The sequence below is a fragment of the Drosophila santomea genome, unplaced genomic scaffold (genome assembly GCF_016746245.2).
Source record: "Drosophila santomea strain STO CAGO 1482 unplaced genomic scaffold, Prin_Dsan_1.1 Segkk83_quiver_pilon_scaf, whole genome shotgun sequence".
NCBI classification, from domain to species: domain Eukaryota; kingdom Metazoa; phylum Arthropoda; class Insecta; order Diptera; family Drosophilidae; genus Drosophila; species Drosophila santomea.
In genome coordinates this window covers 203,517-214,883 of record NW_025319019.1, presented here as the reverse complement: position 1 = coordinate 214,883, position 11,367 = coordinate 203,517, and the positions used below count along the sequence as shown (strand labels likewise).

Sequence of the window (11,367 nt, the reverse complement as noted above, 5' to 3'; positions counted from 1 at the left end):
CAGATGCGAGTGTACAACATTCCCAGCATCTGGTTCTGTTTATCTTTGACCAAAACAATTTTCATTAATCACGGCGCAGTCCCAAAAAAGACCGCGGAAGTAGCAAATTCGCCTCCCTTACTATTATTACTATTATAAATATTCTAAGTCTCCCTGACCTTCCACATTTTAGTGAACGTTACCCGGAATACATTCTAAAATTCGAACAGCAACTAACAGCAATGATAGTTTTAAGTCAAAAAATTGTATTCTCTTTGTTGTTATATACAGCTGAATAATAAACACAATACCTCAAACGGCATTAATTAAATCTGGGTATTGGTCTACTAAGTTCCAAGGCAAGTAGTTTTAAAAAAACTTCTTTCACCATAAATATTAACAAATATACTACCAACTGGCGCAGCAGCTCGGCGGATACCCTTTCCCTATATAGCAGCGACGTGCCAGTTTCGTCGTCGATAGCTTTGCGATTCCGAGAATACAGATATCGAGACAGTAAACCTAACAGAGGCATTTATATATTGCCCTCATTAATTTAAACAAACTATAAATATTTGTTTGTACTAATCAACCAATCTTTTATTTCAGTGTTAGAAGTGTTATGTATAAATATTTGGAAAAAGAAGGCGAACTGAATTTTCATAAAATATTTAATGAAGTTTTGGGTAAGTATGAATCTACATATGTTAAAAAATTTGTAACTATATAAAACTATTCGCAGGCTATTTATTGTTCAAAGACTTTTGTGAAAACGACTCAGATGAACCTATACAGCAACTTAAGTTTTTTGAACAGGTGAAATACCTTTTTCTTATTGGAAGTTGTATTAACTCTTTCATTTTTTATTTAGATAAAAATTTTTGAAAAAACAGAATGTTATGATGAGAGAAAAAAAATGGCAAGAGATATTTATGACAATTTTATAATGGAGGAAATGCTGTCGCACACCTATGCAAGTAACCATTAATAAAAATTGACCAAATGTAATTTTTCAACTTATATTTATAGGAATACTCCAAACATGCTGTTGCGAGTGTCCAAAAATATTTATTAAAAAATGAGGTTCCGGTTGAGTTATTTGAAGTAAGCGATTTTATCAAAACAAAAAACTTTAATTTCATCAAGCAAATGCAATTAAATAATTCCATGGGTGGAATTGTGACGTTCGTTTGTTATGTGTGACGTTCTTATTTACTATACGAGCTTTTACTATACGAGTACGGGTATATTTACATTTTTTAATTATAATATTTTAACTAGTGGACACACCTTAATATAGTGGACACACCTTAATATATCATTTTTTACTTCTACTTGAATTTGGGTAAAATGGGCGCAGGCTGTGAGTAAACTAAAACCATATCTGATCCTGTTCTTTTAAATAGGGATCGGTTCAAGAAACATGAAGTCATCAATGTGTACTTTGTTATTTTTCAGAGTCTGGATGCGCATTTGAAGATTTTGTAGTTCATTAGTGTTATTGACAATCAATTGCTTCAGCGGGACCACGTTCCATGTCTCCTTGTCATCTATAATTCGTACACTGGGGAAGATAGACATTTCAGACGCTGTCGAAATTACTTTTTGAGGAGTAATTATTGTTGTATCCCCTAATATTGCTGTGCATCCTGCAGGTAGTTGTATAATGCCTTGATTGGGCAGTCTTATAACTTGATGATGTTTGTTGCATCTTATATTAGCTGTTGTATTCCGAAACAGTCTAAATAGCCAACGGTTGGATCCACTTATCTCTTTGATGAACGAATTGCCTTGGAATTCCATCATTTCGCATGAGTGTGCCTTGCTTGGTTTCAATGGAGATATTTCGCAAGAGTTATCATCCGCATTTTTCCATGCCCAATTATTTTCGCAAAGCCATGTTATCGAATCCTCTTGTCTGCATTGGTTAATTTCCATTTCAGACATTAGGTGATATGCGTTTATGTCTGTATTGAACGCAAAATATTTAGAATTCAATTTCGGAATAGGCTTTGTTCCGTTTGTCCACAGTGGTATTGGGATTACTTCAAAGATATCCGTTTCCTGATTGTTGTATATCGGTAATTTTGCTTCAATGAATAGGACATTATCCTTCAACATAGCTTGTGCCTTCATCAGTTTATAGATCAGTGGTAATTGTATAACTGATTTTCCACCCGGTAGCATTTGTTTTCGTCCTAATTTTTGCTTAACTTTTTCGAGCTCCTCCAGCATTTTGTTAGGCGCAATTAGTGTAGGATGAATTCTTCCTTCACAAATGTCCGTTACCATTGAGATCGCTGTTACTTGTAGGCTTTCTGCCTCTTCAATCCAGTTTCGCACTTGATTTGATAACATAAGGAATTAAATTGACTCCTTATATACCATAAAGTGCTCCTTCATCGTTTCTGCAATAATATTGACTTGTTGGGTCAGTTTTCCCAAATTCCGGTTTGTTTCTTTCGTAGTTGCTCTTACTAATTCTTCCGTGGCATTGATGACAGAGGTCTGATTGTCAACATATTAGATACAAACATTAGATGTTTTTCGTTTTTTATGATCGTTAGCATATTTTCCTGTATACTATTTGCATTTCCGATATCAAAGAACAGTATAAACCTTTGCTTTCGGTTGGTACGGTGCCGTAGTATTTTGTCTTTTTCTTTTATGTTGTTAATTTTTGTCCGTATTGTCGTGCCGAAGAAATCGCAGTAGTCCTTGAAGTCTCCCATTTTTTTTGCAAACCAGGCGGGATTTTTCCAGGAAGTCCTCTGATTGTTTTATGACATCAAAATAGGCTTGCATGTCATAATAAAACAATAATTGCCAACTGGATGTAGCGACTTCAATTTTACCAATTTTGTTTACCATAACTGCAGCTTTTGCGTCGATGTCGTAAATTTTCCCAAGTTCTTTGGGAATTTCTTCCGAATTTTTTGTCGCAGTTGTAGCTTGCAATATCAATAAACAGCATAGCACAGTAGCTATGCTTCCAGTGCAATTCCTTTTGCCTTTTGGAACTCGCTGCCTAAGCTTCTTGTCCTTGCCTAGCTGGATTGACTCCGTTATAGATGGCGTTGCAGCTCCAGCTGGTTTTGCTTGGCTAACAGGAAGTTGACATATCTTGTTTAGCGATCTTTTTAATTCCCCATCGCTCGTTTTAATCGTGACTACCCGGACTTTATCATCTTGTCCTTTAGTCGTACTAATGATTCTTCCCATTGGCCATCTTGTAGGGTGAGTGTTCTCATGTTTTATAAGAACCAACTGTCCCTCCATAAGATTTGGCTTTACTTGGCGCCATTTGGTTCGCTGTTGCAATGACACCAGATACTCCTCTTTCCATTTCTTCCAAAAATCACCTCTGATGCGTTGAATAAGCTTCTATCTATCCGAAGAGCTGATTGTCTTACTTTCGTCAAAATGTTCAGGAGCTTCAATTAGAGTTCTTCCCACCAGAAAATGACCCGGCGTTAATATTTCCTCACCATAGTTTTCGGTCCTTACAGTGACTAATGGGCTCGAGTTTAGCACTGCTTCGATTTGACATAGCAGCGATGCAAATTCTTCATATGTAAAGCTGTTTTCACCAATAACTCGTTTAAGGTGATGCTTCACTGATTTTACACCGGCTTCCCATAAACCTCCCATGTGGGGGCTTCCCGGGGGAATAAAGTGTCACTTGATGCCTTCTTTTTCTAGTGTAGGTGCTAACTCATTGTTGTTTTTAATGGCAGCTACAAATTCTTTGTCCAATACTCTTGAAGCTCCTACGAAGTTTGTTCCATTATCTGAGTATATGTTCTCACTCTTGCCTCGTCTTGCAAAGAACCGTCGAAGAGCCTCCAGGAATTTGTCTGACGAAAGGTCGCTAACAGCTTTCAGATGTATCGCTTTTGTTGCCATACAAACAAATACACAAATGTATCCTTTATACGTTTTTTGACCTCTTCCCTTTGAGCAGCGAATCTGGAACGGTCCGGCGTAGTCGATTCCAGTATTTTGAAACGAGTAATCAGCCGTTACTCGATAAACTGGTAAATTTCCCATCAGTTGACTGGACATCTCTTGCTTGTATCGTATGCATACAATACATTCCCTTAAATATTTCTTTAAGGAATTTTGTATGCCAAATATCCAGAACTCCCTCTGAATATAAGTTCTCATAATGTTAATTCCGCCATGCAGAGTTTCTTTATGAGAATACTTTACAATTAACCAAGTCAAATGTGACTTATCCAGTATAATTGGATGTTTTACATTATACGGTATAATTGCGTTTTGTAGTCGTCCACCAACTCGAAGTACGCCATCACTATCCAAAAACGGATTTAGCGCCTGCAACTTACTCTTTGGGTCTAAAGGTATGTTGTTTTTGAGTAGTCTGACTTCGTGTCCAAAATCTAGCTGTGGTTGTATCTTTACCACAGCAATCTTCGATAGCTTTAATTCCTCCACCGTAAGATGTGACGGCTGTTGCGATTTTCCTCTCATCTTTGTTATGAAGCGTAATGCATACGCCATTACTCTAAGAAGTTTGTCGATCGATGAATACTTCGATAAAAGATAGTTTTGCAGATATTCGGATTTTATCAATACCACAACAATTTCCACAAATAGCCTGCACTTTCGCTAATAACTTTGCTAGTAAATGCGCAGCACATAGTTCCAACTTTGGAATTGTTTTCCTGTTTTTTATAGGATTTACTTTGCTTTTTGCTGCTAGCAAAGTAACTCTGTCGCCTACTTTTGTATACACAGCCGCTGCATATGCTTTCTCTGATGCATCGCAGAATCCATGTAGCTCCAAAATACCTTTGGAGCATCCAGTCCAGCGTGAAATGCTAATTTCTTCTAAATCTGATAGACCTTTAGCATATTCCATCCACCAGTTTGCTAAGATGAATTCTAATTCAACGTCCCAAGTCATCGGTAACTTCCACAGTTCCTGAATGAAACATTTGCCTTGAATCGTTACAGGTGCCAACCATCCCAGTGGGTCGAAAATTCTGGACAACTGTGATAACACTAACCGCTTTGTTATGCGTGTTAGCATTGGGTTTTCTGCCGAAAACGTAAATGTATCCTTCTTCGGATCCCATTGAAGTCCTAAGGATTTGATCGATTCATTCTCCTTAATGCAGATTTTCTCCGCAGCAGCGTCGTCCTGAATGTCGGATAAAATACGTTCGTCATTTGCAACCCATTTTCGCAGATGCATGCGGGCCTTCTCCATCACTTGTCTCAATTTCCTTTGAAGTTCATAGCACTCGTTGACTGTGTCTCCACCAGTTATGAGGTCATCCATATAATTGTTTCTGCTAAGACGCTATCCTCTTGGCAAAACCGATCTGCCAGCTCTCGTATACATCGGACTGCTAAGAAAGGTGCTGTCGAGGTGCCATAAGTTACAGTTGTTAACTTAAACTCACTGATCGGCAATTTTGGATCATCTCTCCATAGGATATATTGATATTCTTGATCTTTCTCAGCAACCTTTATTTGGCGATACATTTTTTCAATGTCAGCTACCATAACATATTGCCGCTTGCGCAATTTAATTAAAATATCGAATATATTCCATATGTCCCACCTTAAAGCATTCTTTCATAAAATCGTTGTATGCAGCCCAGTTCTTTGGGTTTCTCTGAAACTTCTTTTCCATTTGCATAAGCCTTGCCATTGCCTGTTTGCGAGAGTCTCCCAGCTTTGCCTCTTGGTGGAATAAAATTGAAACCACAAATCTGCCTTCCTCGTTGATGACAGTTGTTTCTTGGATTTTTCTTTCGCATTCTGCATTGTCTGTAATCGTCTCATCGTCTCATCGGCTTCATCTTTCAATTTCCAAAAGCGTTCCAGGTCCTTATTGTTGTAGTGGCACTTATAATTTTTTGCTTTGCTGCTCGAGTTATATTTCCATTTACGGTTTTTATGTTCTCCATCATAATCAGGGGAATTAGATCCACACCTATCACCATGTCAATTCTGCTTTGCTCGTTGAATCGTGGATCTGCTAGCCTGTAGCCCTTCCACTCTTTGTTGATATCAATAACAAACTTTTTGCTGGGAAGGGCTCTATGGAGTGTGGGTAAAACCAATGCTTCCGTTGATGTTTTGAAGCTGCTTGGAATATTTGGTTTGATCGTCAGGTGGACACTATTTTTTGATAATTGAGTAGTCTGGGAGATACCTTCGACCTCTATAGTACTCCTTACTCTGGGAATCCTTAATATTTGTGCTGCTTCCTCTGAAATCAGCGTCTTCTGGGATCCACCGTCCATAAGCGCCCTCAACTCGTTGTAACCTCCAGCTTTGTTTTTCACTAAAACAACAGCTGTAGCCAATAGTGTGTCTTGGCCTTGCTTGAGGCTATTGCTGTTGATACTGCGATTTGTGTCTTCACGAAGAAGGCTGTTGTGTCCTTTGGAGCATCGATTGCATGTAATTTCCTTTCTGCAGTCGATAGCATTATGATTTTCAAAGCATCTAAAGCACATGCTGTTCTTTTGAACGAATTCTTTTCTTTTTTCGATTGATTGTGCTCTGTATTTGAGACACTTTATCATATCGTGGCCATCCTTAGAACACAAGGCACACGATCTAACTTGCACTTTTCTTGTTTTTATCGAGCTCCGCACAAAATCGGTTGTTTAGACGACAGCCCGCTGAGTCAGCGAAAGTAAAACCGCAAGCAACAAACGGTACTGCTGCACTACCAGCAAAACAAAACGAAAACGTAAACAAAAAAGCTGGGTCGACCTGGCAGACTGGAATGGACCGCTACATTACAATAAAGCGAAAGCTCAGCCCGGAAAATTCAGTCGAAATATAACTGTGGTGGTAATCAAAGCACAGCAAACTACAGAGGCTGTCCAATCTACAAAGATCCGTCTTCACAAAAGAATGAACTCACCACGGAAGAGCCATCAGAAAAAAATCCTGAAGTACTTTTTTCGAAAGCAACAAGTTTCGCCCCCTCGTCTATACCCAGCACTAACAAGATAACCTTTGCAAAGCGAAAGCTCAGCCCGGAAAATTAAGATTTGGAAAACAAGCCGAAAAATACACGCGACAACTCTACCCTGATCCACAATGTAGCCCCCGCAAATACCAACAGATTTGCCTTGCTGGCAGATACCGCTGAGGACGTGCCGCTGGGATCCGTTGATATCGAACCGAAGAAAACAAAGCCTCCGCCTATATATATACGCGAGAAGAGCACAAGCGGTTTGGTAAATACTTTGATTGGCCTTATTGGGAAAGATAGCTTTCATATAATTCCCCTCGTAAGAGGTACTATCAATGAAATCAAACTTCAAACGAAAACGGAGGACAACTACAGAAAAGTCACAGACTACCTTACCGCACAAAAAATAGGCTTCTACACCTACCAGCTTAAAAGCAGCAAGGGCCTGCAAGAAGTACTGAAGGGCATTGAGTCTGATGTTACGCCCGAAGAGATAAGTGAGGCGCTTAAGGAAAAGGGATTTTACGCCAAAAGCGTGTTCAATATCAAAAACAGAAACAGGCAGCCCCAACCACTCTTCAAGATTAAGCTTAAAGCAGAAAACAAGCCTCCTAAGCCTGCCAAACTAATAAAGAAAATGCCAAAGAGAAAAAATGCAATAACTGTGGTGGTAATCAAAGCACAGCAAACTACAGAGGCTGTCCAATCTACAAAGAGCTGAAAAGCCGTCTTCACAAATGAATGAACACACCACGGAAGAGCTACGCTGACACCATCAGAAACAAATCCTGAGGTACTTTTTTCGAAAGCAACAACAAGTTTCGCTCCCTGGTCTATACCCAGCACTAACAAGATAACCTTTGCAAACGTTTTCAAAGCAGGTATGAATTCTCCAACCCAAAATACCCAAACCCCACATGAAGTGCATACAAAATTAGACACAACAAAACCCAGCTACGCAGCAAGAAACAAAAACGGAAGCTATGATGCAAGCCTTACAACAGAGAATGATGGAATTTATGACATTTATGAGGACCACCATACAAGACATGTTGCGTAATCAAAACCTTTTGATACAGATGCTTGTAGCCCAACAATCAATTAAATAATGGCTACCTTACGCATAGCTACGTGAAACGCCAATGGCGTTTCACAAAGCAAACTTGAGCTAGCTCAATTCCTACATGAGAAGCATATCGACGTAATGCTTCTATCAAAAACTCATCTCACCAGCAAATACAATTTTCAAATAAAGGACTACCATTTCTGTGGTACAAATCATCCCGACGGAAAAGCACACGGCGGCACCGCCATACTCATAAGGAACCGTACGAAGCACCACTTTTACAAAGAATTTGCGGAAAATCATCTTCAGGCCACATCTATCAACATTCAGCTGGAGGACAACACTCTCCTCACATTAGCGGCCGTATACTGCCCACCCCCGTTTCACAGTATTGGAAGCTCAATTCCTGGATTTCATCCAAGCTCTAGGGCCACACTTCATTGCAGCAGGCGACTACAACGCTAAACACACTCACTGGGGATCGCGACTTGTGAACCCAAAAGAAAAACAGCTTGATAAGACTATAACAAAAGCCAATAATAAACTTGACCATGTTTCCCCTGGGAGTCCTACATACTAGCCATCAGACCTCAATAAGCTGCCTGACCTGATCGACTTCGCAGTTACGAAAAATATTCCCCGTTTGGTTAAAGCTGAATGTCTGCCGGATTTGTCATCTGATCACTCGCCTGTACTAATTCACCTCCGCCGATACGCAGAAAACGTGAAACCACCATACAGATTGACTTCTTACAAAACAAACTGGCTCAGGTATAAAAAATATATAAGTTCACACATTGAGCTAAGCCCAAAACTCAATACTGAATCTGATATAGAGAGCTGCACGTGTGCATTGCAATCCATCCTTACTGCAGCAGCTCTTACTGCAACACCCAAAATATCAAATACTACAGTTAATTCAAAAAAGACCAACTCACAAATCCACGTAAAAAGACGCTTACGCAGAGAATGGCAATATTCTAGATCTCCAACTGCAAAACAAAAGCTAAAAGTAGCCACACGAAAACTGGCCAACGCTCTGAAACAAGAAGAGGAAGACCATCAGCGCCGATACATAGAGCAACTCACACCAACAGGCACGAAACATAAGTCACTTGGAGAGCCCACTCAACTCTTCGCCCACCGACTGAAACCGTTTTACCGATAAGGAATTCCTCAGGCGGCTGAGCCCGTAGTGATGCAGACAGAGCCACCACATTTGCCGCTCACCTACAAAATGTGTTCACGCCAAACCAGGCTACTAGCACGTTTGCGCTACCGTCCTCACCCGTAAGCTGCCACCAGCAAAACACCCGAATTGTGTTTCGTCCTATAGAAGTAATTAAAATAATCGAAGACAATCTCAGCCCGAAAAAATCCCCGGGCTGCGACCCTATAACACCGGAAATGATCATCCAGCTGCCTCACTCTGCAGTTCGATACATAACCTAGCTCTTTAATAACATCACCAAACTTGGTTACTTTCCACAACGATGAAAGAGGTCGATTATCATAATGATTCCAAGGCCTGGTAAGGACCACACAGTCCCTTCATCTTACAGACCAATAATTCTACTCTCATGTATTTCGAAACTATTTGAAAAATGCCTGCTGGTCCGACTTAATCTACATCTGAGAACCCACAACATAATCCAAGCCCATCAATTTGGATTTCGCGAAAGCCACGGAACCATTGAACAGGTGAATCGTATAACAACGAAAATAAGAACTGCATTCGAAAATCGCGAATACTGTACAGCAGTATTTTTAGACGTATCCCAAGCATTCGACAGAGTCTGGCTCGACGGCCTAAAGTTTAAAATTAAAAAAGGCCCTACCCGAAAGCACACACAAAATCCTAAAGTCTTACTTCTATGACAGAAAGTTTGCAGTGCGGTGCAACACTGCCACTTCCACTGATCATGTAATTGAGGCTGGAGTCCCCCAAGGAAGCTTTCTTGGGCCAACCTTATACCTCATCTACACAGCTGACATCCCTACAAATAGTCGCTTACGGTATCCACATTTGCCGACGATACAGCTGTCCTTAGCCATTCAAGCTACAGCACAGCTGGCAATGCATAAAAGTAAACGAGCAAAAATGCAAGCACGTGACGTTTACGCTAAACAGACAAGACTGCCCTCCGCTCTTATTGAACAACATACCACTCCCGAAAGCAGATGAGGTAGCGTACCTAGGAGTACACCTTGACAGAAGACTCACATGGCGCTGGCACATTGAAGCCAAAAAAACCCAACTTAAACTCAAAGCCAACAACTTACACTGGCCTATCAACTCTGGTTCTCCGCTCAGCCTAGATCACAAGGTCTTACTCTACAATTCTATATTGAAACCTATCTGGACCTATGGCTCACAGTTATGGGGCAATGGCAGCAATAGCAATATTGAGATCATACAGCGAGCACAATCAAAGATTCTGAGAACCATCACTGGGGCACCGTGGTACGTTCGGAGTGAAAACATCCAAAGAGACTTAAATATCCCATCAGTTACCAATGCAATCACGGAACTTAAGGAAAAATACCATAGCAAGCTTTACACGCACCCCAACCACCTAGCGAGATGTCTAATCCAGCTCAGCAGCCGTTCCCGTCTCCGGCGAAAGGACCTACCAACCCAGCGAATAAATTATTAGGGCCGTTTAATCATAGAACAGTTGGAAAAATAATACAACTGTCCAGAAAAAAAATACTTGTTATAGTTAAGATTTTTAAACTTATTGTTAGTTCTTAAACAAGAAGATTCAATAAATATAAGCAAATAAATAAAAAAAAAAAATGTTGCAGCAAGCACTCCAGTTCCATTAATTTGTTGAAGTGTTGGGAGAATATTTTTCTGCTATTCTCATAGCGTTTGCAGATAAGCTCCCACGCTGCTGCATAGCTAGCCGCTGATCCCGTTATCAAATGGCTCACCACCATTTGAGCTTCTCCTTTTAAGCAGCCTCTTAAATATACCAGCTTCCTTGTGTTGCTGAGATCCTTCCTGCTGTCTATTAGAGCTCGTAAAATGTTGGCCATTCCTTCGCATTTCCATTGAACGTTGGAAGGTCCACTTTTGGGAGTTCTGGCACGTCGTAGTTGGAACTTTTGAACTGTTCCAACGTCCTCTGAAGTACCATCTCTAGTGCGGAAACTTCAGATTGCAGAATGTCTGCCTCATCTTGATTAAAGGCAGTTCTGTCATACTTGTTTTCAAGCAGTTTCAGTGTGTCCGTCACGTTGGACCAATGGCTTTTCATCATTGCCAGCTGCTTGACTAGTTCAATCTCACTTGAACTATCTAGGGTTTCGTAGATTAGGCTCATCTGTTGCCTCACCCTGTCCGCTCTTC

The 11,367-nt window shown here is 40.3% G+C and overlaps 1 long non-coding RNA gene across 1 annotated transcript; it reads left to right on the top strand.

The window, feature by feature from the left end:
• Window positions 1-619: 619 nt before the first annotated feature.
• LOC120457840 lies at window positions 620-951 on the top strand. Its single transcript, XR_005617099.1, has 3 exons — window positions 620-665; window positions 722-795; window positions 851-951. It is a non-coding gene; the product is annotated as an uncharacterized LOC120457840 (long non-coding RNA).
• Window positions 952-11,367: the final 10,416 nt, after the last annotated feature.